Genomic DNA, 27,990 nt, shown 5'->3' with positions numbered 1-27,990 from the left:
TTGATTAAGCAGACCATGCAGGAAAGCTCGGTATTTGAGCAGAAAAACTGGTCTTCATAGAAACTGGACCTTGGAATAAGACAGCAGGCCCCCCGACTTCCACACTAGAACTCAGAGGCAATCAGTTTCTTAATTTCTTCTCACAGGGTATGGAATCAGTATTTTTCCTGAGGCTGAAATATTGGCTTTATAATTGGGTTTATTTGAGGTTTTATTAGGCTTATCTCTTCTGAGCTTCCACTATTATCTTCATCAATGTTCTGGAAAAAAAAATTAAAGCAGAGAAAATCGAGTCAGGATAGACCAGTTTACACCGGATGTGGCTGAAACCAGCAGCCTTGCACACCTCCTGATACCAAGGGACACACAAGACAGTGCGAGGTGAGGAAGGCCTGTGGTCTGGGGAGGCTGGTCAGAGTCAGCTCAGGCGTGGGAAGTGCTGTCAAAGGATGATTCAAGTCTGGATGAGCAGCTGACTAAGAACAACTCAGCAGCCCTCAAAAGCCTGACTCCCCGCCAGGGGGTTTATGAAGGCAATCTGCAAGACACATTTAGAGGGAAGATGATTTGAGAATTACTGTACTTTCACTCAGACTAGGAAGTTTACAGAAATATTTGTTTCAATCAATGAAGAATAAAGAATTTGGAATCAGAAAAATCTAGATTTCAAGTCTGCTTTTATTTCTGCCTACATGCAACACTTTTGGACTCTATCACCTGTCTATAAAATGTCTGCTTATTTTTATTATCATGGAATCTTGGGGGTATAGCGTGGAAGAAAGAATGCATATGGTCCCGGATCCAAGCAGTACTACTCTAACGCTCTAGTATATCAACTGGGTGATACTCTGCTAGGAATTCAGAGGGCAGATTTTTCACACCTGGCAGGGACACGTGAGGAAAGATTTCATGGAAGATGTGACATTGAACAGGACTTAAGTTTATTAGATTTTTTTTTTTTTTTTTTTTTTTTTTTTGCCAGTCAGAGTATTGTGAGTTAAGAACAATATAAACACTAAGCAAGGACATTTCAAATGGATGTGTGTATACCTGTTCAATCTCACAAGAACCCCTCCCAGCAGAAGGGCGAGGCCAGGGAGTTGCCTTGCCAGTAGTTGACACTCCTCTCCGTGATAGTTAAAAACTCCGCCTCCAGGCTGTCAATCTGTTACCTTTCACCAGCATTAAACTCATTTATTTTTTTTTAAAACTCATTTAAAAATGATCTGAAACATTACAAAAAGAAAAAGAAAAAGAAAAAAAAAGCCTGATAGATTTTTATAGTCAAGAGTACCAAAAACAAGTTGCTGTTTGAGTTCCAGAGATTTTTTTTTTTTAAAACATCATCTGCCTAGTGGAAGATGGCAGTTTGGAAAACAGGCTAGCTTAGGGGAGCAAAAGTCTAAGGCTTTTCATACTCCAGTTTTTCTTTAAAAGGATATATGGTGGCCTTGGAGTGGGGGAAGCAGAAGGGGAAGGAACAGAGGTGGAGAAAAGAATTCCTCATTCAAATAATCCCATGATTTTCAGCAAGGTCAAAAGTCTTAGAGTTCTGTGGTGCCTCGGGGAGTAGGACTAAGGAAAATGTGATTTGCCAAGGTCAGCAATTTCTGACACTCATTCAAATTCTAGCCTTAGGGGGGTAGCTGTTTGATGAGAGCAGAGGAAGAGGTGGCATGAATAGATGACATTTAACATCGGTAGGAGACAGGCTGCTGCAGCAGCTTGTGCACTCAATGCCTTGGGAGGCATTTCCAGAACAAACAGAGTCACCTCTTAATTGCCTGCATATGGATTTCCCACTTGGTGGATTCTCTTTAAAATCTGCAGTTGATGTTTCTAAGACTCATGCTCGCTCCAGAGTTACTTCATTATCAGAGAGAGAGAGAGAGAGAGAGAGGCTACACTTGGAGAATCCAAGGTCATCTGGAAATTCAACTTAGGTAAAACTTGTTGGAAGTGTATAACTCCTAGGTAAATGAAAGCAAGGAGACCATATAATTTTCTAAGCATAAATATAGGCTTTTGCACCACCTTTTGTTTTGGGAAATAGAGCTAACATTCATCAGGTACCTTGTAAATGGTTGTACTTTGCTTCTTTCCATTAATTAGAATAATCAAGAATTGATTGGCCACTTCCCCCATCTCCATCCCAAATCCAAGTCATTTAAGTTTTCCTACTAATGACAGCCTGTTTTAAGAGTAGCACAAGATTAAACAGAAAGCAAGATTTCTATGCTATTAAGGGCTTTTTTAAAAAAGGGTCACCTTGACCGTTTAGAATTGTGCTTTGGTTTTTACAACTCAAAATATTGAGTGAAGAACAATATAAACACTAAACAGGCAACTTTTAAACCCCATATGTGAAAGCTGGTTCTTAAATAATGAGAAGCTTTTGGCATCATACATTTGCCATCTACTGAAGTTCTATTTGGTGAACAATTCTGTTGGAGGTACTGACAACTGAACAAGAACTCTTGGCCTACAAACTTTCTTCTGCAGTGTCTTACAGGGAATTTCTTTAAAAAAAAAAAAAAGATTTTATTTATTTGAGAGAGAGAGTGAGCGAGGGTGAGAGAGTATGAGGGGGGAGAGGCAGAGGGAGAGCTGAGCAGGCACCTCAATGCAGGGCTCAATCCCAGGACCCCAGGACAGACTTGGTTCTAGAACCCTGGGATTCTGACCTAAGCCAAAGGCAGATGCTTAACCTACTGAGCCACCCAGGTGCACCAGGAAATTTCTTTGGATGCTCAGCAATACCCTATGACTTTCATGAATTCTTTCTGTCCTTTTCTGTTCTAAGCTACTGGAGTTTTGCTCTGAGGGAGCAGTGAGACCCCCAGGGCTGGACTCTGGAGCAAGTCATCTCTTTCACTTGCTTGTTCTGTGCAGTTTCTCTTAAGCCTCACCTTTCTTTTCTCTGAAATGAGGATCACACTGCCTCCTATATGGGGTTGCTGTGAGCATTCAGTGGGATATTGTATTGAACATGGTTATCATTGTGCCTGGCATGTAGCAAATACCTACCGAATGGAAGTTATTTTATAATAAGTACTTGGTTCTTATTTTACAATTGAGCAGACACTGTGGAGTCCTTTATCACTCAGCCATAAAAACTGTGTGGATATTTCCTTGAAATATTCGCAAACATCTGGAAACAATTTAGTCTGAGGACACTTTAGGTAACTAAAGGGACTCATTCTTAAAATGAATATATAGTCTCAGGAGACTCTGGGGTCAAAGAGCAAGTGACCAAATACTTTTACTCAACCCAGAAAGTTTTGTGGTGAGAGAAAGGGGGAGAGAAAGAGGGTGAAAGAGAAGAGGTGGGAGAGAAATAGATTTTGCTTAAAGCTAAGCAACATATTGAGAAGCAATGTGGCGTTCACTGTCATGCAGAAGTCAGAGTATCTATGCTATACCTTCATGTATTTGCGGAGTGACTTTTAAGTCTGTTGTCACACTTCTCTAAAAGTTTGTGTAGTTATTATTATTTTACCTATTAACCAGGAAATCTTGGAAAGTAAAACCTCGAACCCCCTACTAACTTTGAACCCAGAAAGCCATAGAAAATAACTTGAGAAAACACTAGCACTCAAGCTACAGTGTGGATCAGGAAAATGTGATGTTACATAGCGTTAGTAAGTATCTCTGGAATTGGCCTATACTTGTGGCAAAATTAAGATATCTGATTTTTTTTGTATTTTTCTTAAAAATTGTTTTTATTTAACAATCCATTTGAAAAAGCAATTAGATTTTTAAATTTGATCTAACAATAACATAAAGTCAGGTATGTTACAAGGGTTCCAACTTTTAGCTCTTCAAAATTAATTTCAAATTTATGCTCAGAGTTATCCAGTCTTTAAAAATATTTTTTTACCCAGTAAATTTTTTTTTTTTAAATCTAGGTATCCTTATTTGTTTAGCCAAGTAAGGATATTAAATAAACTTCCTACCATTTTCTGTGTATATTGTTTTAGAAAAGAAAGGACATTATGGCCCCCAAATAACAAAATGACTGTAATCTTTAAAAAATGGGTGCATTTAACTCAAGAAGAAACTCATTATGTTGTTCTTATTCCTCCTGCCCATTTTATTTTGGAGTCTTGAAAACTTTGTCTTCATCCTGAAAATTGTTGACTGGGAATCTCTGATTGAGGCATTTTTTTGCTTCCTATACTTTACTTTCATTGCTGATTTCACTAATGAAACACATTTGATGATTTAGTGGTGACACAAGTTCAAGTAAATTGTATTATTCTTTAGCTATACATCTTTTGGTTCCTAGTTCCATGACAGTAAAATTATCATTAATGTACATTAATGACCAACTGCACAGTTAAAACGAGATGAAAGATAATCTGAGCTAAAAGTAGACATTTGAGACATGAATTATTAATTTGGAGTTGTACTGAATCCATCAGGACATATTTTTTCCTAATCAACTTGTATCCAATTTCATATTTCCAAATTCCTTGGGGGCAATAAAGGAAGTCTTTACTAATTTTCAGTATTTCAAGGCACCTAATAATAAAATATGTTTGTACTCTACAAACAACAACAATAAAAACTTTAAGATTGTTTATTCCATCAATTTGAATTTAAAGTGACTTTGTGGAGCCTTGTACAGTTCTTAGAATATAGTAGGGACTCATTAAAGAGCTGAATGAATGCAAGAATGAATGATGATAATTCTTGGCTGTCACAGGCTAAGTTGTACCATAGCCAGACAATTTTGAATTTACTTAATCCAAATGACAAAATATAGTGTACTTGGTAGAAGTTGTAAAACGTGGAATCTATGGGGAGAAGGAAGTCCATGGAGCTGAAAAGATGAACAGCATTTATATTTTTTTTATGAAGATAAGAGTGGAAACAAGGCTGTACTTTGAGGGAGGTTTGTGCACTTAATCTTTATGTTTGTGACCAGAAGTCTATGTCAAGAGGGACATGGGAGGTTTTTTTTTGTTTTTTGTTTTTGTTTTTGTTTTTTTTTAACATTCAGTATATAGTTCCAGGGTCCTGATATTTATCAGCTTAAATTTTAAAAAAAAAATTTCTTAGGTATTTTTCTTGCTTTAGGACACCAGGTGGCGATATGGGGTGAAGTGTGGGGAGCTTGGGGCACTGAGATTGGATCATGTCATATGAAAGGGGAAGCATGTGGATGGAGATTTGGAGAGCAGATTGAGCGTGTGTTTGACAGACAACTATATCAAAAAAGGAAAACTTTTTAAGGATTTGGTTATCTTTTGACTGAGAAAGATGAGGTTGGCATTCATCATCTGTTATGAAACACTTTTCTCATGAGATTCCAGACGATATTCCACTTGGAAAATTCAGGAGCTACCAAAAAGTCTCTAGCTCCTGATAGCCATCTTTTTTAAATGTTTCATTATATATAAGATGTTCCCTCCTCTCTTCCCTTCCATTCATTCAATTGCAGAGCATCTATAATTTTTCCATTCACAACGCTAGAAATACTGGGTCATGTAAGGTCTGGTCCCTGACCCCTATAAGCTCATAGTTTAAAAGAAGCAGACCTGTGAATCCTAAGTCAGCAGTATGTTTTGAGTTCTAGAGTGGAGTCACAATCAGGGCATGATCAAAAAGGATTGCAAAGGATGGAGTTGTCATCCAGTGGCCAAGGAAAACCTTCATGGAAGATATAAACTTTGAGCTTGAAAGTGAGAGATGAATAGATGTCCATCACTTAGAATAGATCAGGGAAGGGAGATTATTATAATAGTCAATTTTGCCACCATGAACAGTTCAAGTGTGTGTGTGGTATGTATGAGAAAAGTTAATTGGTTCTTAGTATTTATTCATAATTATATTAGAGGGATGCCTGGGTGGCTCAGTCGGTTAAGCATCTGCCTTTGGCTTAGGTCATGATCCCAGGGTCCTGGGATCGAGCCCCATTTAGGACTCTTTGCTCAGGGAGGAGTTTCCTTTTCCCTCTCCCTCTGTTGCTCCCCCTACTCAAGTGCATTCTCTGTCTCTCTCTCATGCTCTCTCTCTCTCAAATACATACATAAAATCTTTTAAAAAAAACAATTGTATTTGAAAGCACAATCAGTAGTTACTATTAGTAGACTAGTTTTTGGTTTTGAAAATGGGAGAGAGTACATGTTTGGCAAAACTTGACTTCCCCACTACCCCTCAGATATGAGAATTTGTTCGATAAGAGTAGTTATAATATAAATTGAGCTTTAACTATTCAAATATTTTTATGAGTCAGGATAGATATACATGAGCTAGCTAGATTATGTTCCAGAGAGGTCCTAGAATTATGCTTCCAGGAAGAGTACGAATAAAAAATTTAGAAACTATTCAAACAGATGGAAATTTCAGAAAATATAAGAGGCTGGAGAGAGAAGAGTAAGTTGATTTGATGTGAGTAGAGTAGTGCCTTTGGCAGCAGAACAAAGGGCTGCATAAAATGCTCAGAGGAAATCCTTTAGAAAAGGCTTGATTGCAGGGAGAAGTTTTTGTCTAGGTAGACAAAATGAGTCTAGTGAAGATAATGTGATGAAAAGGTGTTTGCTTGACAAAATTTGGGAATGGATGATAGCACTAATCTGGGTTTCGGGTGGCTGTGGAGAAAGCAGGTAAGCCTTTCAAGTGAGAGACATATTTTATTCACCATTGTTTCTTCAGGGCTAATCCACACCTGGAAAATTGTTGCTCAAAAAGTGTTTGTTGAATGAATAGTGAAATTAAGCAGATGGGTTGAGTGTCAGCCAGCAAGCAAAGATTGGGTTAAAATGTTTATCAATCAAGGAGTGAAATATAAAGTACCGTCTCTTAGAGATTGCTGATGGATTTAATCAGGTCAAACATAAATAGTGAGAACCAACTTGTCTTTATTGAGTTGCCACTCAAATGGATTCTGACATCACTGAGAAGAAATTTCCTCCCTCCTTTCCTTCCTTTCTTCCTCTTGTCCTTCCTCTCTCTTTTTTTCTTTTTCATGTTTTTGTTTTTATTTCAGGTATATTGAATTATATTTTCCTCAGCTTTCCTCTTTCCTCCTTCTCTCCCTTTCCTTTTCCCTCTCCTTTCTTCTATTTCTCCCCCTTCTGCATCCTGCATCCAACTCCCTACTTTCCCCTCCCTCCTTCCCCCTTCCCCCTCTTGTCCCTCCCCTGTTCTCCTGTGAGTGACAAGTATAGTATTGAAAATAAATAAAGTAAAGGAGCATAGTCCCAAGGGTTTAACATAAAGTGGGAAAACTTTAACCCTTGTGCCCTCGGTGGCTCACAGTGTTCTAGCAGTAGGTTTCAAGGGACTGTGGGACCTTCTGTTGCAATGGGGGGCACAGTGCCTCAGTACAACACTTGAGCCTACCTTATTGCAACATTTATTCAAGAAATATTTATTGTACATCTGTGTTTACGTGGTACTATGTTAAGCACTTCGAGGGGTTTAAAATCCTTTGTTCTCCAGGAAATTTAAGAGTTGGTTGATGGGTCTAGAATCTGGACTCTAGATTAGCTATATAATCAAATAAATGCAGTATCAAATGGAAAGAGATACTGCAGAGAGGAATAGATTATATGATACAGTAGTTATCTTTATCTTGGCAGTTAAAAATTGGAGTAGGAACTATTCAGGAAGCACATCTCTAGAAAAAATATTTCTATGTATTTCCAGGAAAGAATATGTGTTTATAGTAATAATTGTCCATAATCAGAAAATCCTTCCAATAGCTAAAATTAATCCTTATGGGTTAAGAATTAGTTTCTTATTTTTCCATAGTTTTAACACTTTTGATTAAATTACTATTTTGAAGCATTTAACTCCAGAGATGAGCCTTAACAATCTTAATAAGTGAGGGTTAGTAAATGCGTTGGAATATCCTTCCTGGAGTCACTGTTGAACTGTATCTTGGGATATAGCTAACTCTTTAGAAGGTAATTAAAGGAAGACCTTGCATTATTATTGAGTATAACCTTGTATTATAATAAGCATTGTAACCCTACCTTATTATGAAGTTGCTGTATTACATGTATTTAATGAAAAACTAAAACTTTTTATTTCAGACCACTAGCATTCTCTTATTACTTAATAGATTTGTCCTAGATGTAGAATCATTTTTTTCAAGATAAGAAATGATAATCTACATCAAGTAATGAGGATTGATATGGGTCCAAAAAAGAATTTTTGTGGAAATAAGTGAAAAAAACCCTTAATTCCCATTCCCTCCTTCCCTCTCTCCCTGTTTCTCTCCCTCTCTCTCTCTCTCTTACACACACACACACACACACACACACACCCCACACACACTTACCTCTCTTACATTTTTCTGCATCTGGGGCTTTTGAAATCTTTATATCATCAAGAAGGCTTACCTTCTGCACAAAGCCCTTGACCCTGAGGTACCTTGGGAAATTTTAGGAGCTGGCCTAATCCTATATATATTCCAGGCAAATTTTGACAGCCTTATTGCTTTTCATCATTAACTGATCCTGGAACTTTTCCTAAATAGTTGGGCATATTAACACCGGCATCTTGATTCAGTTCCAACCCAACCTTCAATTTATTCCACTTTGGCTAGTCACAGCATTCTTCCCTACTCCTCCTGTGACCTGAGCCATTCTGGGAGACCGATGTGCGTGTTGTTAATATATGTAGAGTTCTCAGGAGACAGAAGCTACAGAAAAGCCAAATACCATGGTTTTGTTATTATTACTAATCACAGGGCTCTGCCTCAGAGGAATGAAGGTGAGAAGAGATGAATTAGCATTGATAAATGACTTGCAAAATAGAATATGCTGTAGAAAGGTTCTAAATATTACTATAAAGAGTGGAGACAGCATGCAAATGTGATTAAGGATGTGGGGTCAGAGGGCAAATGCTGGAATATGGGTGCACTTAGGGTCAGTGTGACCGAATTCTGCAATGATGTAATTTCCTGCACATACCAATCTCAGAGGCAGGCTTTCAGGAAACAGGATATTTGATATGGCAGTGCTGCCTTACTTATGAAGGGACCAGGAAAGAATAACAGTTGACTTTCTTGCTGGGCTGCGATCCCCTACATCTCCCATCCCCCACACCCACTAAACTCAACAATCTCCATCATAAATAATCTGAAAATGTTTGTTGCTGGGTAAAACTTGCTCAGCCAGACTCTTAAAAGGAAAACTTTTTGAAATACGAAGTTCAATAGAATGGATAGTATGATGGAAGATGGGTAATAAGGTTGGTGGGTCAATTTATTACTTGCAATTTCTTAGAGACTGAATTAAACTGTTTAGAAACTCAAATCTCGAATTGGATTAAATTTCAAGGTGAGATGAGCGATCAAGGAAAATGTTTTCTCTCAGAAATCTGACCATACTGAAGGCAAGATGTAATGGCAAAGCAATGCTTCTATATAGTGTAGAACTCAGGTGCGTTTTTGCCCATGAAGTAAAATGATTGGGAGTTATAATTCAATCTTATTTGATTCTTAATTTTTATGTTTTCTGCTTGAGAAAAGTGGGAATAGTATCATCCAGCACACAGAGATTCCATGAGGCAAATACAATTTTAGTTTTCTAAAGCACTTAGCAGTTTTCTTGGAGGAAGGCTACTACCATGAAGGACTGTATTCCACACACTATGGTTTTCATGTGCAAGTGTCTAAAATCCAAATTTCAGTACCACAGAGTTTCAGTTTCTCACTTGGATTTATTATAGTGGAGGCCAATGCATGAAACACAGGAGAAAGGTTAGATCAGATTTTAAACGAAGTTAGGGAAAAAATAGTAACTTCAGAGAGTCTCTGAATTCAGAACTGAGAGAATTTATAAGTTGTCAAATCAAATCTGTTCTGGGATCTGGAAATTCCTTCTCTGTCCTACTGGCAAACAATCCAGGCTTGCTTAAAGATCTTCACAGATAGGGAGTATATCATCTCACAGAACAGCTGTTCTCTTTGTAGGGTACAAATTATTTTTTTGAAGTTTATATGAAGGTTGTGTGTGTATATATGCTTGTGTGCTTGTATAATGCATATGCCCTCTAAGAGATATATTTTTAATGTAACTCATTTTCTCTTTCAAAAGCCAGTCACATGAGCTAAGAAGTGTGAGCATATTTATGGGGAAAATAAGAGGATTGTAATAGTACTTCAAATCTGGGAAATGTGCCCATAATATTTACCAGTGTTTTAAGAAAGCATATTTATACTTTTAGAAACAAGCACATCTTTTTATTGACTCAGGGACTTCTACTATTTCACAATGAAAGCAGACTATAAATAAAACTTAACTGATTTTCTTTTTTCCTTTTCCTGTAGTAACCAAATGCTCAGCGACTGGGGTCTAATGAATAATGGCTATGGTTCAAGTGTTTCTATAGATAAAAATTAAAGTAGAGTAACATCTAAGATTTTTTTTGTGGTTGGAGTAACAACAGGTATAGGAATTAAAGGGTAGCTAAAGGCATCAGCTCTTCTAATTTGTCCTTCGGGCTCTTCATGCAATAAATGAAGAAACTGGCAGGGCCTGAGAATCCGTTGCATTGGGAAAGAGGCTGAAGTGCTCTGAACTGGCATGCGGTTATAAGAACCTGCAATAGAAGGGTCTAGTTCACCCACTGGGATGTCTTTGGAGGCCTGATTTATAAGATTTCTGATTTTAGAACGGCTAACTGCATTAATTGCACCTGATGGACTGGCAGAGCTGAGAAGGGGCCAGAGAGGCTGTCCTTCCAAACCTTTTATTTGCAGAACAAGGAAACTGAGGTTATTTACACAAGATCAGCTAGCTAGTTGCAGAACTGGAACTGGAAAGTGAGCTCCTGTTCAATGCCTGCTGTGTTCCACTGATGGCTTCCCATAGCAATGGTTGTAACCACTCGGAATGAGATGCTATATCAATATTACATACCTATGCGTTCATGCCTCCATCCTCTCCCTTCTTTTGGCAAAGCCTTTATAGGCTAGTCTCATCTGTCTGTCTCATTTGATGCTAGTCTCATCTGTCTGTCCATATATGGACATATAGTGTTCTTGAGTGGAAAGGTCACTCTTTCATACTGGGAATGTGTAAATGCATGAGAGTCACAGCCACAGTTAGGTAGAGGAGAGTGTTTCTGAGTCAGGACCAGAAGCTACCCGTTGTGCTTGAGTTCTTTTCACTTGGACATATCAGCTCCCAACCAATGGTAGTTTCTGTTCACATCACCTCAAACTCGTTTCTCTGGTCAACAAGAAATCCATAAAAAATCCAACCAAACAAAAAGCCCAAGACATCCATCAGAGGTATGAACTTGCATCTTTCCCCTCAACTATCCTGACCCCATCTTCCCTTCTCACTTCTTTCTCTGGGTATACTCTTTTACTCTCTATTCTCTAGGACTGTCACAAACCTCAGTTGAACCCAGCACAGGCTTAGACTCGCTTAGGATAATTTTTCTGGGACCTTCTAGATGTGCAGCATGGAGGACAAAATGTAGATATACTGTCCTCTAGACTTTAGCATAGAAGGCTTTGGCATTTTAGTTTGCTTCGTTGGCAGTGGTGTGCATGTCCAAAATCCAGTGCAAAAGAAAGACAGAAGATCAACACCTCACACCTGGACTGGTCACTCATTCACAGTACAAGGTAGGCAGAAGCAGAGGAGAGAGTGACACATGAAAAGTCCCAGGGCCATATGGCAGTAAGACAAGCCTGGCATGCCTGTCTGTGGCTATTTAGAAACTCAGTGGGTGTTAGTTCCACAATGGAGAAGTGGGGGTAAATGCATCATTAGCCATGACCAGCAGTGACATGTCCATATTAGAGAAAAAGAGGCGACCTTGAATCTCAATATCATATTTTAAGCCTTTGGTTGCCCGTCCCCTAGTGTGCAGTTCCCAGAGAGGAATGAACCACGGTATTCCTAGTTATGAAAAGATAACACGAGGTGCAGCTGGCAGTCCAGAAGGGATGTGGTTAAGATTTGTCAAGCCATTTGAAATTCTTTATAAGTAAAAATACTGCCCCTAATGACTCTTACGAATCCAATTTTCCAGTTTAAAAAGGGCAAAGAACACATTTTGCCATTTGTGCGAGAGATTACTATCTTTATTTACATGCAAATTACTTTAAAAGCTAGGAAAACCTATAAAATTTTAAATGTCCCACACCAGGGGCTTAAACTAAGAGTCTTTGTCAAATAAAATGAATTCTCCAAGATCTGCTTTGAGCTACTTTCTTTGCATCTAAGCACAGCCTCTCTTAGAGGAAGGAAACAGTAAAGTTCTCACAGAGAGAGAAAACTTTTACCACTCAGTAAAAATCCCTGGGTTTCCCCCGTATGAAAGCTTTAATTTAGCTCAGCCCACTCCTCCATGAGTTAATTTAGAGCACCAATAAAAGGAGATTATTTTTGGACTGAGAATCTGCCTGGCACATTCTTTGAACCTAATAGAACTAAATAAAGCTATCCAAACTCCTGTGATTTTTAAAGGAGGTCTCCCACAAGCAATAGCCTTGTGATAGTTTTTATGCACAGAGCACACGAAATGTGGAGGAACATGCTCTTATTGGAGAGATGAGGAGCTTCATATATGAATAGACCCACTCCTTAAACACACATCACCTGGAAAAGATATGGAATGTGAACAGGCAAGTGTGTGTGAGTGCACACGTGTTAGTGCATGCGCACATACACACACACACACACACACACACACACTCATCAGTCCAGGAGGCAGCAAGCAGCAAGGAGAAAAAAAGCACACAGGCCCAGAAGTAAAATAAGCTAAGCTAGGTCTCAGGTTTGGCTGTGGCACTGGGCAAATCATTTACTCTCTTAGACTCTCAGTTACTTTCCATGATTGCATTGCTCAGAAGTGAATGCTCTTCACCTTTGGTTTTATTTCCTTCTGTTTTTTTTTTTTTTTTTCCTAATCTGGTTTTATATAGTTAAGAATATGACATATCTGTAACTTGTATTCATGTATATGGATACATGTATACATTATACATATATTCACAAGTGTTCTTTAATATCATTAAAAGCCTTTATAAACAACTTTTCATACAGCATATTCTCCCCTCCTCATCTCTATAAACATCTCCAATATCATTTATTGAGCATTCTGTACCAAACTGTAAGTCGTTTACATATATTCTTATTTTATTTCATACTCATGAAATATTGATATAGCCAATAAAGACAAAATATGGAAGAGAATAATAATATTAAGCTGTAAGCCTCTGAGAAAAACTCCAGGATGCTTTAAACTAATTCAACTGGCAGCAAGAGGATAGTAACGCTGGTAATGCCCTCACACTTTGGAAAGTTAAAGCCAAGTAAGGATATAAACATGTATTTCTTGCCACTTAGGGGCACCTGGATGATTCAGTTGATTAAGCGACCGACTCTTGATTACGGCTCAAGTCATGTCAGGATCCTGGGATTGAGTCCTCCATTGAGCCATTGGGCTCTGTGCTCAGCACAGAATCTGTGTGAGAGTCTCTCTCTCCCCTTCTGCCCCACTCCCCCCCCCACCGCTAAAATAAATAAATAAAATCTTTTTAAAAAGGAAAGATCTCTTGCCACTTATATAAGTACTTGAGAATAATTTTTTCTTTAATTTTAAGGTCTGGAGAACAAAGCATCTCTTTGTTTTTCTGTTCCTAGGGGATGAAATCATTTAAAGATGGGCTGATGCCTCAGTGAAATGCAAAAAACCTTCTTCCAAGAATACATAGCACCATTCAGTGTTTAGGAGGGTTTTTTAGCGTCACATTGGAGGCCTTTGGCTTATTAAAATCCACTATTTTTCTGACCATTGAGCCTCCAAATGAAGCAGCTGAGAGGAATAACACCATATTATTTCTTTAGCTTTCAAAAATCAAACTTGTAATTTCCATTTTTATCAACAGAACACATTCAGAACAGAATTGGAGCAAAGTCGCTACTGACCTGACTTGGCCAATGATTCTTAAGCACCAACTTCTGTAACTATGGCATCTTTCTGGGGAAAGCTTGCTGGTCTACCAGCCTCTGCTGGCAGATGTGAAGGGAGAGTGAGTGCTAGAGGCAGGAGAGTTAGCCTGCAGAGGGGAGCAGGGTGGGCAAGGAAGGGTTGGGGGCGGGGGTCCCTGGAGAAGGGGCTCCTGGCCGTTAACTTTCTAATCGTCCCTTCTGAGAGGCCCACTGGCCCCCAAGACTGTTGTTCTCCTGTGTGCGGTGTTGATGGTCTGTAATCTTTTGTCAGAGTAATTGACGGTGAAGTCTGCACTTTTGCAGCTAATGATAAATAGGGCTTTTAAAGGTTGTAATTTCTTGTTTAACCAATGCCAGTTGCAAATACTTTGTGCCGAGGAATAATTCCTCTCTGCCAAATAAAATACAGTGGAAGTCTGTGGCGTGTTTTTCAGCGTATTGTTAGTCACAGCTTGCCTGACAGAGCACTTTCTGTGCAGGAGATAAATGTTCAGGCCGTCTGGCTGCCAATTTCAGTACAGAAAGGACTTTTCTTGTGGAGAAAGCTTTTCTGTTCCCCAGGCAAACATTAATAAGGTTTTGTGTTTTTTTTTTTTCACTTTTAATTTTTATTCTTCCACAAAACTCTTACAGAGAGGTAAATGTTTGGTTCCTTGAAATGAGAAAGATTCTTTGAGTTCTTCAGTGTATCCAGCTTCTTTCTCTGTTCCGTTTCTGGAGCTCTGGCTTGCACACAGCTCCTCCAGATAAATGGCAAGGAGGAGACCATGGTCAGTTTGCAGAAAACTGTTATTATGAGCATGGCCATGGGGAAGGGAATCTCAGGGAGTCTGTTCATCACAAGACCGGAAGGAAAATTATAGTAAAAGGGGCTTCAGAGTGGCAAAGAAGAGAGAAAGAAGGTTCCTGTGGGCTCTAAAGGAGACAGCCTTGCCTAGATTTGAATGGGGATTACTATGTTTAAAAATGAAGCAAAGCAACACAAAAATACAATGAAAAATACCAGTTTGCCTCAAAGTACAAATGGATGTGTTTCTAGGGCTTTCATATATATGCAATTATATTTTAAATGCACCAGTGGAGTTAGCAATTTAAAAATATCCTAAGGCCAATTTTTGTAGTATCTGATACTGTGGTTTTGGAAATACTCCTTTTTGATGAATCAAGTGGCTTCAAGTGAGGCTCCTCAGGATCCTGGAAAGTTCATCAGGTCTCAGGTGGAAGGTTGGAAGATAGGAGGCACTTCCACCAGGGATAGAGTCTTTAGTGGGTTGTGTTCTGCAAGTTTCTGACATAGAGGTGCATGGAATTTTCAGATATATATTTGGACTATTTGGAAAGACCTTTAGAGCACTCCCATGTGCTAAAAAGTTATACTTCTTCATGTCTTGAATTTGTACTTTGTATCCTTAGTAATTACATACATAGGTACTTCATAGGTAGAAAGAAAGTTGAGCAGAAGAGTTAAAAACAGGCCCAGGTCGGGGAGATAGTGGAAGATCATGGACAGATATGATGGTGGAAGCTTAAGAATCAGAGAAGGATCAAGCATCCTGACCACAAAAAATAACAGGATGGTCCACATTATTTGTGCTGACCTTCTGAATCTGTACAATGCTGAAATTTGTCTCATACCCAGTCAAAACCAAGCTTCATGCAATTACCAGGATGCTCTCTGAAAGGCAAAAAGATTCCTGTCACCCACTCCCCTGCTGAAAAATCCATTACTGACTCCCTTGCACTAAAAAATGAAGTCCAAAGGCACAATGTAAGAGGCCCGCCACCATCTGGCCCTGCTTCCCCAGCAGCTTCGGCTGTCTCCTCTCTCCCCAGAGCTCCCAAATGCTCAGCTGTGGCAACACGGGACAGTCAAGATCGTATCACTTACCAGCCCTACATTCTTGAGACATCGACTTCTGTGAGCCTCTAAAATTAGGACAATGACATCCTTCTACATGGTGCTGTAGTGAGGAATGAATGAGGTGACAATCCACTATTAGGAATGAGTCATACTGCTTTTATCGCTCTGCTCCATCCATTCCAGACTTTCCCCCTTGGTCAAAATGTGTATTTTTCCTTCAAAACTCAGTGCAATTACTTCTTCTTTTTCTGTGACTCTTTTCTCACAAAGTAAGATACAGTTGAGCCATCCATTGTGCCACAACTTGACAATATATGCCTCCATTATTTTAGTTAGTCCATTTAAAGAACTTACTTGTTTATATATCTGTTTTTCTCACTAAACTGCGAGCTCCTTGTGGAGGTGGAGGCCACTGACCTTTCATACCCACCAGCCAGTAGGGGAGCAGTAAACATACATTGTGTTGAATAGAAAGAAAACACTAGATAAGGAATCTGAATGGATTCATCAATGCAATTTAATTTCAATTCCAGGGCTTAAAGGCTCAAATAAGCCTTGGGCATGAACTCATTTTAATCTGTGGCCATCTGATCATTCTGTCTCTACTCAGGCCAAATGCTTTGCTTACTTTGTTCAAGAATTACACATTTGTCAGACTCCCCCCTACGGAGTTGGCATGTGTGTGAGGTGTGTGTGAGGGAAAAGCAGACCCACATTTCTGCTAACAAATGTAATGTTCATCACAAAAGGACTAAAAAGAGAATTACCCACTTAGTTTCCTAATTTCTTAACCAGATCCTTAGATTGAGGTGCTTGCTCAAGTTCACATCAAAAGATACCAAATTTTGATTTGTTTTCTCATGTTGCCAGTGTTCTATCACATGAGCACCCTCTGAAGGGTAAACACTCAAATTTTACATTTTATTTCGATAGCCCTAAGGCAAAGACAGTATAATATGGTTCTTCCATAAATGGCAGTCGTAGAGTGATTCAAACAACTTGGGGATTCCAGAAAGCTGAGGTTGTGGCAGTTCAGTGATTTATGATGCCGCATGTAATGGATGGGTACTAGATCTATGCAATTATCTTGTTCCCATTGGCCTTGTGCATAATCGGATTTATGCTCCCACGATTAGGGTAGGGATCTGTAACTAGATGATCAGGAGAAGAATAGAAATAGTTTGCAGACTGTAACTTCAATTCTCAATTTGTTGCCAAATCAAATGCTTAGAAGCATTTCTCTGAATGAAACACCTCTTATAAAAATCATACAATTGCAACCCAATCATGTCAAGAAATTGGTCTCTTTATCTATTTCAATTTCTGGATTAAAATGATACCCAACACACACTCTCAAATTCCTATCCACTCCTTAAAAGTTCTTCCCCTTTTTAATAGTTTAAGAAGCAGATTTAATAACCTCTACATCCTTTCGGGATCTCTGATTCTATGAAAAGCAAGAGGAGTAAAGAGTTTCAGAAGTTGGGCTTTGTAGCCAAAATGCCAGGAGTCAGGGAGCCTTTGCTACATGTCTTTGGTCAGGTTGCTCATCCTCTCTCAACCTCAGCCTCTTCATCTGTAGCATGAGGATAGCTATAACATGACCTCTTAGGGGAATGAAATATGAAATATTCCATGTAATGCACCTAACAATGGTTCCTGGCAAGCAATAAGTACTCTAATTGTTATCAAGGAATGTTTATTAAGCACTTAATATTCATCCAGTGTTAGATCCTAGAAAGTATGCGAAAGAGGTACAAAATATTGTCTCTGCCTTCACAAAGTTTACAACGATAATGCCTTTCATATATGTCTAGTATTTTTAGAAAAGTCATCTTATCTGAACCTCACAATCCTTTAAGACACACTTATTTTAAATGTTATTAGATGTTAGTTTCCCCTATATATGAAATTAGATAAAGGTTACTTTGCTTAGTTTTGCTAACCACTATTAAATTGTTAGTTTTTTTTTTTTGTTAAAACTGTATTGCATTCTTTTCTTATACCATAAAGAGATTTGAAATATAAATGAAATAGCATATGTGAGGTATTTTATGATCTTTGGAAGAAAGGAATCATATAAATGCAACCTTTCAACTCTGAAGTTATGAACACAATTACATTGTCTCTCTCTAATGGAATTCTGTTCTCTCCAAATACATTGAAAATAGAGTTGGGAACATAGATTTCTTGTTATTTTCCTGAGGTTCAATGATCTCTAGGCTGCGGTTAACTTTTGGCTTGAGACCACAAAAACACACTCCAAATATTCATCATCTCCAAAGGTTATGTAGGGTGCACAAGATGTAATTGATTCATTGGTCATCGGTCACCACGGTCATTGTACAGGGACTGTATGTATGCAAACTTGCCTTTTCAGCTGTACTGTATTCTTAAATGAACCTTTAAAGGCAGCATAGGCTTTGGAAAGCCAGGGACATATATCTTCCTATTTTTTGTTTTAAGCTCCCACAAGGGATGATCTTGGAGAAACTTACCTTTATGATTGTATTTGTTGAAGGAAATAAAATGGTAAACAGATTTGCATCAACAGATCTTAACCCTGATATAATTGAGTTATATACCAAACTTTTCCTAATTCTAAACATTGGACTTGCTCACCTAGTCTAGGGAATATATTGTTTTTCTGGATGCTTTCCTTTTGGAAGAGGCATCAACTTGGAATCTAACTAACAGGCCTAGATTCTGTTGTTACTGGATCCTTTGTAACATTATTTTTCCAGCCCTGTCAAAAAAACTGCTTTCTAGAGGGACCAATAAAACTTACCTAGTAGCTTTGGTCTGGACTTTGAAACATATATTGCATATGGCTCCAACTACTTGGGTTGGAGTGGGATGGTGTCACTTTGTAAGCTCTCAGAGTTTAATGGAAGAGTATCCTTAGGGATTCACCTTTAATGCACTCTCACTCTTTTTATTTTTTTGTCACCTTTCCCTCCTCCTACATGTCTGCATTATGCAGCAATTTATGACTCCATTGATACAGTACGTGGTTGTACCAACCAACACAACTTGGCAATTGACTTCACTTGGAACGTTACACACTCTGCCTTGTTTTATTTAAATTTTAAACATCTGAAATATCTATTTAAAATACTGTGGAGATTTTTGCTTGCAGCTAACTCCAACTGGCATTGATATCACATGAGCCATTGTCTTGGAGCTTCTACCTAGAAACTGATATGTCAAAGTGAGTTACCAGATATAGTTGGCATGAGACTAGGTAATGGTGATAGCTCTCAGCAGTTTTAGTGGGCTCTACAGAAAGCCCAAACGAGTAAGATCTTTCACAATGCCACAGGTTTGTCCTTTACACTGTGAGCAATTGGATCTGCTTCTAGTTCTCATGTTTATAGCACTGTTATAGTTCAACCCAGGATTCTCTGAGCTGAGTCACACATACACCCATGCAGACACCCACACATACCATGTACACACACACGCACACATACATTTTATGAGAAATATGTCCTCCATCTTTAGGTATAAAATTATTTTAAAATTCTACAACTTGTCAAAACTGTTTTTCAATCTTGCTGTCTTCTCAATTGTTTATATAACTGCCAAATCTGATCATTTTCTTTAAAAATTACTGAAAATAAAAATAAGCATCCATATGATGTTCAAATAACTCTGATATCCACAAAAATAATCAGTAATGTAACTTAAAACACTAAGAACATTACACATTTGACTATAGAAATCTGTATCCATGGAGTTATATAAACTCTAGTCAATCCATTGTTAAATTAATAGATTATAAAAATGGAGATAATTCATAAATAAATATATTGTTATTTACTCTACAAGAGTACAGATTTATCCATTCATCAAGTATTTGAAGAGGACTTTGTAAGAAGAGATATTTAAGTCTAATGCAATGCCCTATTTGACAGCAATAGAAATGGAAACCCGTTTGGCAAAGTTACCTTTTTTTAAGGTTTATTTATTTATTTGAGAGAGAGAGATAGAGAGAGAGAGCACATGAGCAAGAATGGGAGAGCGAGAGAGAATTTCAGGCAGACTCCATGCTGAGTGTAGAGCCTGATTCAGGGTTCAACTCAGGGCTCAATCTCCCAACCCTGAGATCATGACCTGAGCTGAAACCAAGAGTCTCATGTTTAACAGAATGCATACCCAGGCACCCCAGGCAAAGTTACATTCTTAAGATTACATGACTGGAGGGGGGCAGATCATGTGACTTTTTAGGGACAGAAAGGATGAAAAACCACATTGTCTGATTTCTAATCCACTGGAGCTACCCCCCATTATATAAAGTTGTCTTAATGATACAATTCTATGAAAAAACTTCTTAAAATATTGAATTGTGGAACATGTGGAGAAAGTATAAAGTCACTATTGTATAAATCTGGTCTGGGGCTATGACTAATTAGAGAAAAGATTTGCTATTTAAAAAAGGGGGGGGGCTGTCTCCAATCAAGAAGTTAACTATCTAATATTATTTGACCACCCATCTGCAGTGACTGACAAAGCTAGGGTCCCTGGGCCTTGGGAAGAGCTGGGACTAATTCTAAAGCTGAAGTCTCCAGGAAGGAAAATCATAATCCTAATAAATCACCCACCAACTAACAGATCTGTAATAGAGGAAGAAAATTACTATCAAAGGAGGTGTGATCACTATCCCTGGAAGATTTTAGAAATAACCAAATGGATAAAGTGAAGGAGGAACCCAACAAGAGTCTGCAAAACATGCTGAGTAGCCAAAAAGGGGCAGATTTCCTTGTAAATAACTTATTTGATTAGATAAAAAAATTGTAATCTGTAGTTTAGGATGTCCCTCCCCACTTCTGCCTAAATCCACTATCACACATTTAATTTCCTTTAACCAATTTATGGCAAACATTTTATTTATAAAATCTGATTTTCCAAAATCTCTTCTCCCACCTGATCAGTTTATGTTTTTATAGGGGTCCCCTGAGTTCATAAAATCTTACGGTTTATTCCTAAGATACTTTATTTTATTTATTTTTTTAAAGATTTTATTTATTTATTCATGAGAGACACAGAGAGAGAGGCAGAGACACAGAGAGAGAGGCAGAGACACAGGCAGAGCAAGAAGCAGGCTCCATGCAGGGAGCCCGATGTGGGACTCAATCCCGGGTCTCCAGGATCACACCCTGGGCTGAAGGCGGCGCTAAACTCCTGAGCTATCTGGGCTGCCCAAGATACTTTATTTTAAAAGTGTTGGCTTCCCAGTAAGTTAATCAGGTCACTGAACTCTATACCATTTGAATTGGAATTGCAAAGGAATAGAGACTAAGAAGAAAGCTGGCAAACGGAATTTCTATCAGTGTTTGGGGAGTGGCTCTGTCCTGGAATGACACACCAGCCTGCTCCTGTGTGTCCTTCCTCTTGCTTCAGCATATTGCTATCAAAGTCCTTTAAAGAAAATAATTTACAAATTTGGAAAAAATTTAAAAATGAGGGAAATCTGAAAATTAATAAATAAATAAAAAGACTCCAGGAGGTAGAAGGAAGAATGTCTGCACTGGCTCTGAAAGTACATTAGAAACAGATGCCAAGGACGAGAATAATTTGGGTAGTGACTAGGAAACCATTGTCCTTACCTTGGTTATCCTCCTTTTCTGTTTTTTTTTTGTTTTTTTTTTTTAAGTAGGTTCCAAGTCTAGTGTGGAGCCCAACTAGGGGGTTGAACAACATCTTTGAGATTAGACCTGAGCTGAGATCAAGAGTCAGAAGCTCAAGGGACTGAGCCACCAAGGCACCCCTGGTTATCTTTCCTTTTAATCAATAAAATTTGTTATTAGGTCTTTCCTCCATCCTGGCTTCTGCCTGTTGAGCAGTATGAACTCTTCCTGCCAACTTTCAGATGATGGGGAATTGGAAGTGGTGGCCATGACATGAGTCATAGTGACACATAGATTACTCATAGGTTTCCACTCCAGGCGGACAGAATCACCTATTGACAAGGGGTTCTTTAGGGCTGTTCAACAACAAGGGACATGATTCAGTGGAATAAGATTATTCCACTTGGGTCTTTGAGTATTTTGCCCAAAACCTTTTTTTTTTCTGCTCATGTGACCTTAGTGCATCGGCTTCCTTACTCGTTAAAACAGTCACACATCCTTGAAGAGGAAATCACCATATAATTAAGGTTTAGGTGTGGTTGGCAAGTGGTCATGTTGCTGTACGGTGGAGAATGAAGCAGCTAGGTTTTTGCCCCAGCTCTTTTGCCAATGAAAGGGAACAGAAAACACAGTGACTAGAAATGACGAATTAGAAGAAAATATAACCTGAAGCTAAACATAATTTTTGGCACAAAGAAATGACCACGCCAGGGCATGTCTAAAGTGGTCAGTAATTCCATATGTGTCATCATTATCAAAGCCCAACATTTATTGGTGCTGCTGAGAGGTAGGGACTCTGCCTTACAGGATTGGCTCAACTGCCTTCGAGGCTTGCCTTCTTATTTGGGGAGATAATTACTGATGAAAAGTCCTCTACAGAGAAAGTGAGTGAAAAGCCTGATAACACATCTCCTGGAATTTACATGCATTGTAAACAATGCAGTAAACCTTCATTTCAGGAAAATTTGTGTGCCAAGATTTTCCAGAAACTCATCCTGGAAAAGGCTGTCAGGTTTGGTGGCTGAATGTGAGTTGACCAGGTTATGCCAAATAGGCATTTTCTTTTTTCTTTTGCTTTAGATTTTATTTATTTATTTGAGAGAAAGCAAGCATGAACAGGGGGAAGGGCAGAGAGTGGGAAAAACAGGCTTCCTATCAAGCAAGGAGCTTGGTGTGGGGCTCAATCACAGGATCTCAGGATCATGACCTGAGTTGAAAGCAGATTCTTAACCAACTGAGCCGCCCAGGTGCCCCTTAAATAGGCATTTTCACCAAGCACCATTAACAAATTTTCTGTCATTCCAAGAAAAGTACCTAAAATGTACTAGGCACTAATGCTGGGTGCTGAGACATATAGTTAACAAGTCAGATAAGATTCCTTATGGAGCTCATATTCTAGTGAGGCAAACAGCAGGAATAATTATATTTGGTCAGAAATGCTGTTAGAAGGCAAATGGTTCAGATGCTGGAAGAGAATAATGAGGGCAAGGCTGCTTCCGGTTGGTGATCAGAGAAGGTCCTGTAAACTGCTGACAAGTAAACTGAGGCTTGGAGGAGGACAAGCCGCCATTGATATAAAGAGTCAGTGGAGGGACACCTGGGTGACTCAGCAGTTGAGCATCTGCCTTCAGCTCAGGGTGTGATCCCAGAGTTCCAGGATCAAGTCCCATATCAGGCTCCCTGAATGGAGCCTGATTCTCTCTCTGCCTCTCTCTCTGTGTGTGTGTGTGTGTGTGTGTGTCTCATGAATAAATAAATAAAATCTTAAAAATAAATAAAAATAAACACCTTTAAAAAAAAAAAGAGGGATCCCTGGGTGGCGCAGCGGTTTGGCGCCTGCCTTTGGCCCAGGGCACGATCCTGGAGACCCGGGATCGAATCCCATATCAGGCTCCCGGTGCATGGAGCCTGCTTCTCCCTCTGCCTGTGTCTCTGCCTCTCTCTCTCTCTGTGACTATCATAAGTAAATAAATAAAAATTTAAAAAAAATTAAAAAAAAAAAAGAGTCCATGGAAACAGTAAAGGCCTAGACATTTTTACAAAAAATCAAAGCCAAAGAACAAAAACAAAGGACAAGGAAACTGTCACCACCATCTGTAATGCAACCAGAGTTGGGTGAATGGAGTGACATGTCACAGTGTGGCTGAGAGAGGGATGCTGGACTTCAATAGGACAGAGAAAGCCTCTGCAGACTGTGTTTTGACCTACCACCCATTCTGTGATCTCTGCCCTCCCCCCTTGCCTGTTACAGGCTCTGATGTCTGCCCCCCTACTGGAATATCTTTTTATTGCTGTAACTTTACTTTGTGTGACTTCTTTCCTCAAACTGGTTATAGAGTTCTTGAAGTCAGACTACACATAATATTTCCTTGTATATCTCAGAGTGTTTGCCCGGCATGTATGTAGCACATGCTCAATAAATATTTATTCAAATGAATGAATAAGGTGATAGGTCAGGAGTGTGACCATTGTTAGTGATGACCCTTTGGGGAGTAGCCTAAGCTGGTTGATAAAAACACTATTTTCAGTATGGCTACTGTCAGCTAACCCGTGGTTAGGGGGTCAAAACTATTAGAAGAAAGAAAAGAAATAGCAATCTCATTTCTGTTTGCTAAATTTAAAGTCTCTTAGAAACATTCAGGTTTCCTCTTTCATCTGTGCTGACAGGTGAACTAATTTCTTTAAACTAAAGAGTCACATTCCAGTTTGAGACTGATCTCTGTAGAGTGCTCTGAGTATGGTGGAAGAAGTCAGTCTTCTGACTGGGTCAGTCAGTCTGGGTTTTCTCCAGTCATGGGTAATTACAGTATAGTTCTCATCCAATATATCATCTAGCCAAAGGTGTTCTAAAACAAAGACAAAACAAAACAAAACAAAAAACACAACAATAATAACAAAAGGACAAGACTCAGATTATTGCCTTAAGCAATTATTGAAAGTTTTCTATTCGGCTAGATACAAAAAATAAATAAATAAATAAAACAATCCTAAAAGTCCACAATGCTGGATTTGAAAGAGATCTTAGTCATCTAGTCCAACCTGTAATTTTGCCAGTGAGGACACTGAGGCCTTAACATCATAGATGTGACCAGCAATCATGCTGAGTTAGAATCTAGGCCTCCTGATTGTTGATCCAAAGCCCTTAATATAATTGTTCTATAATAGAATTTAAAACACAATAGAAGGAAATGTGTATGCATAATTGTTGCGATTTTTAAAGCATGTATTGTTTATATCTTACATCTTACTACCCATTTTACAGACAGGATTGAAATGAAAAGATGTTATAGTGTGGCATATTCCTCCAAAACATATTAAGCTTTAGATCACTGTTTACATTTGGCTTTTCTTACTCCTAAAGAAGAATTTTATGGGTGCCTGGATAGCACAGTCGGGTAAGTGTCCAACTCTTGGTTTTAGCTCAAGTCTTGATCTTATGGTCCTGGGATTGAACCCAGCATTGGAATCCACACTCAGTGGGGAGTCTGCTTGAGATTCTCTCTCTCTCTCTCTCTCTCTCTCTCTCTCTTTCTCTTTCTCTCTCCCTCCCTCTCTCCCTCTGCCTCTCCTCCCATTCATGTGTGTGCCGTCTCTGAAATAAATATATAAACCTTAAAAAAGAGAGAATTTTAATTTCCTTTCACTTAAACATCATTTAAAAATATCAAGCTTCTTATGTTGACCATTTTAACATATTTGAGTCTTTGTATAGGTCTGTTGTCAATGACTAGAGCAACATCTCAGAGGGGCTTTACCTTTCTCTTCAGGCCCCCTCTTTTACTCTATATGGTGTTGTTACAGAATTATCTTGACTCTGCCTCTTATTGCAATGAAAATTCTGTTCCTTGTGGCTTTCTGTGTTGTAAGCTTCCTGTCCTACAGCTAAAACTTGAGATGAAAAAAAAAGAGAAAAAATAACTTGAGATGAAAAAGGTAAGGAGTGAGGTCATACCTCTCTTCTTGAGTACTTAAATGCCTCAAGATAGCCTCTTAATTGTCTTTTACCCAACTAAGAGTCATGTTCTTCATTGCTGTCCTTCCAGGAGCTGAGCTTCCTCATTAATGATGTACATCTCTTTCATTGCTCTCTGCTTTCAGTTGTGCTTTTTTTAAAACCTTTTTTCCCCCAGATTTTTCTTTAGAACATTAAAGTTTATTACAAAAAAAAATTAAAAAAAGACAATTTAGAGTGCATACCTCCCATGAAGACACCAATTTCTGCTGCTAATGTCAAGATTGATGTTGTGTCTCTTACAAAATGACAACAGTCCCACTACAAAGGAAAAATGCCACCAGCAGAAGGCAGAAGCTTATGGCTCATCTAGAGCTCTGTTTGTAATCCTACTCAAATACCAGTACTTTCACAGGGACCACACACCTGGAATATGGCAAATTTAGAAAGCTTTTAAAATCTCAGTCAGAACTCACTCTTTTCCCAGAACTTTGCCTTTCTTGGTTTTCTTTTTATCCCTTTGGCATTTACCAACGTGCTCAGACATTTAGAAAAAAAAGTCACTGAATAAATATTGAGTAACATGACCTAAGTTTTGTGTTTTTAGACATGTGGCAACTGAATTAGTCAACCCAAGGCACACAGACTGGGAAATCACTGAATTTTCATAGCCTGACTTTAGCCCTTGGCCTTCTTCCTTTTTCTTGTCTTTTTTTTTTTTTTAATTCATTTCTAGTGAGGTTACTTGTTAAAGGTGCCAGCGTCTTTACCTGTCTGTGAGTGTAGAATCTGCCTGCTTTCTGAATGTTTCCTCAAAATCTGAATTGAGAAAGGAAAATTGTCTTGTTAGAAAGCCAGGGGTTGACTAGGAGCAAAAAATGTCCCAAATGGGACTTTTCAGACAAACATCTGTGCCTGACTTCCATGGCACAATTTTGGATCAACCACCGTGTCTCAGATCTTGACTTTTAAAGCTTTTATTTATTTGTCAAGCTCCTGAGGTTTCAATCCTGCACTCCATCGTACTAATGAAGTCATATCACACATGAGAGTGGTTCTCTCACTTTCTCTATAGTTATACTGTGATAGAAATCTTACTGATTAAATACCAACAAACAGCGAAACAGCAGGAAAAAAAAAAGAAATAACAGCAGTGGTTTTGAGCAGTCTGTCTCTGAAAAGAAACTGAAAGCAGTGGTGGGTGTGAAACCCAACACTTACCAAATGCCTACTATGTGCCAGACTATATGCCTACGATGTGTTCATTACATTGTCAAATGACCCTAGGAAGTAAGTAAGTAATCTTACTTCTGTTTTACTGTTTTGTAAACGGAGTCTCAGAGAAGGAAGGTGCCTTATCTAGGGCCACACAGCCAGTAGGTAGCAGGGCCTGTGGGAGAGCACAGGTCATCGTGATTTCCAAGCCAATTCATCTTCTACTCCCTCCTCCACTATGCCCACTTCCCAGTGGCAGTTCAGTTGGGTCTGATGGGAACATTCTCATTTTCTGTTTTTTTTTTCTTTTTTTTTGACATCTAGAAATGAATTGAAAAATAGGTAAGTAAGTGATTCATCCACAGGGAAATTGGGAGTAGGTTACATATTTGAAGCCAAAATTTTATTTTATTTTTCATCAAAGAGAAGGTATTTGTTCAGCAATTGAATTCCTATAATAATAATAATTCCAATATATGAATATTTTACATCTGATCACTAATTTGTATTATTGAGCATCAAATGCACACATAAACTTTGTACCCCAAGGTTATAGTCGAAAATAGACCCAGAGTCACCTGGAAGATACCAGCATGGGGAAAATTATGCATATAGTTCCAAAAGAGAGTGAGGGTTCCAGCATGGAACTGCATGAAGATGCTCACTTTGTATTGGGTCTCCATGGGGGTTCTGATTAGGAATCCTTTCAAAAATATGTCTCAAGAGAGTTAAAGTTAAGATAAGGTGATTCAGAGTTTTGGCTCTCTGGGAAAGTATCTGTCCTGGGGAGGTGCAAGGAACTATGCCAGATGAAGAGTCAAAAGTAGTACAAGTCCCATGAGGAAACCTCAGACTCTTCGGTGTTCTGTCTTTCAAAGAAGAGTCAGCTATCATGAGAGAGATCAACATTGAGCTACCTCTACAGAAAGCTGCTGTAGCTTTACACAGAACTACTGGCTCAGCTTTTGGGTCAAAACTATTAAAAATAATATTACCTCATAAGAGCATTTCATTCTCCAAAAGATGTATGTCCCCAAAATTACATTTGAGGTATTTTCATGCTTTTTCTAAGGTTTAGGACTGATACTCAACTAAGAATAAGTAGTGTTACTTGCCAAGTTAACAGTAAAGAAAAAATATGCACATCAAGAACCATCGTGTGAAGTTGAAGGTCTGGCAGCTGCAGTGTGCCGATGTACCTGGAGGTGGATGTAGCTGCATAGCTGGGCATCTGTTTGGCAGAGACCTGGTCAGTCTTGACAGTTGCTGGGATTCAGTGCTGGAGGATCCCAGGTATGCTGTTGAGAAGGTGCGGATGTGCTGTTAAACTTGGCTTTTGTCATTGTGATGCGCTAGGCTCAGTCTACATGGCAACAGTGTTGCCAGTGAAATGACCCATGT

General features: G+C 38.7%; 1 protein-coding gene and 1 long non-coding RNA gene across 5 annotated transcripts in view; one reads left to right on the top strand and one right to left on the bottom strand.

Annotated features, from left to right (window-relative positions):
- Window positions 1–27,990, top strand: part of PRRX1 (paired related homeobox 1) — a 72,950-nt gene that overhangs the window by 22,028 nt on the left and 22,932 nt on the right. The window lies entirely within an intron of this gene.
- Window positions 9–27,917, bottom strand: LOC112648636 (uncharacterized). Of its 3 annotated transcripts, XR_003129180.3 has the most exons (4): window positions 27,789–27,917; window positions 26,683–26,909; window positions 26,145–26,193; window positions 9–260 (listed from the first exon to the last, which is right to left on the bottom strand). It is a non-coding gene; the product is annotated as an uncharacterized LOC112648636 (long non-coding RNA). The 3 variants fall into 3 exon arrangements; XR_003129182.3 differs by lacking the exon at window positions 26,145–26,193 and having other exon boundaries at window positions 12–260; XR_003129181.3 differs by lacking the exons at window positions 9–260; window positions 26,145–26,193 and having other exon boundaries at window positions 26,674–26,909.

Source organism: Canis lupus, chromosome 7 (genome assembly GCF_003254725.2).
Source record: "Canis lupus dingo isolate Sandy chromosome 7, ASM325472v2, whole genome shotgun sequence".
NCBI classification, from domain to species: Eukaryota; Metazoa; Chordata; class Mammalia; order Carnivora; family Canidae; genus Canis; species Canis lupus.
This window is presented reverse-complemented; position numbering and strand designations above follow the sequence as displayed.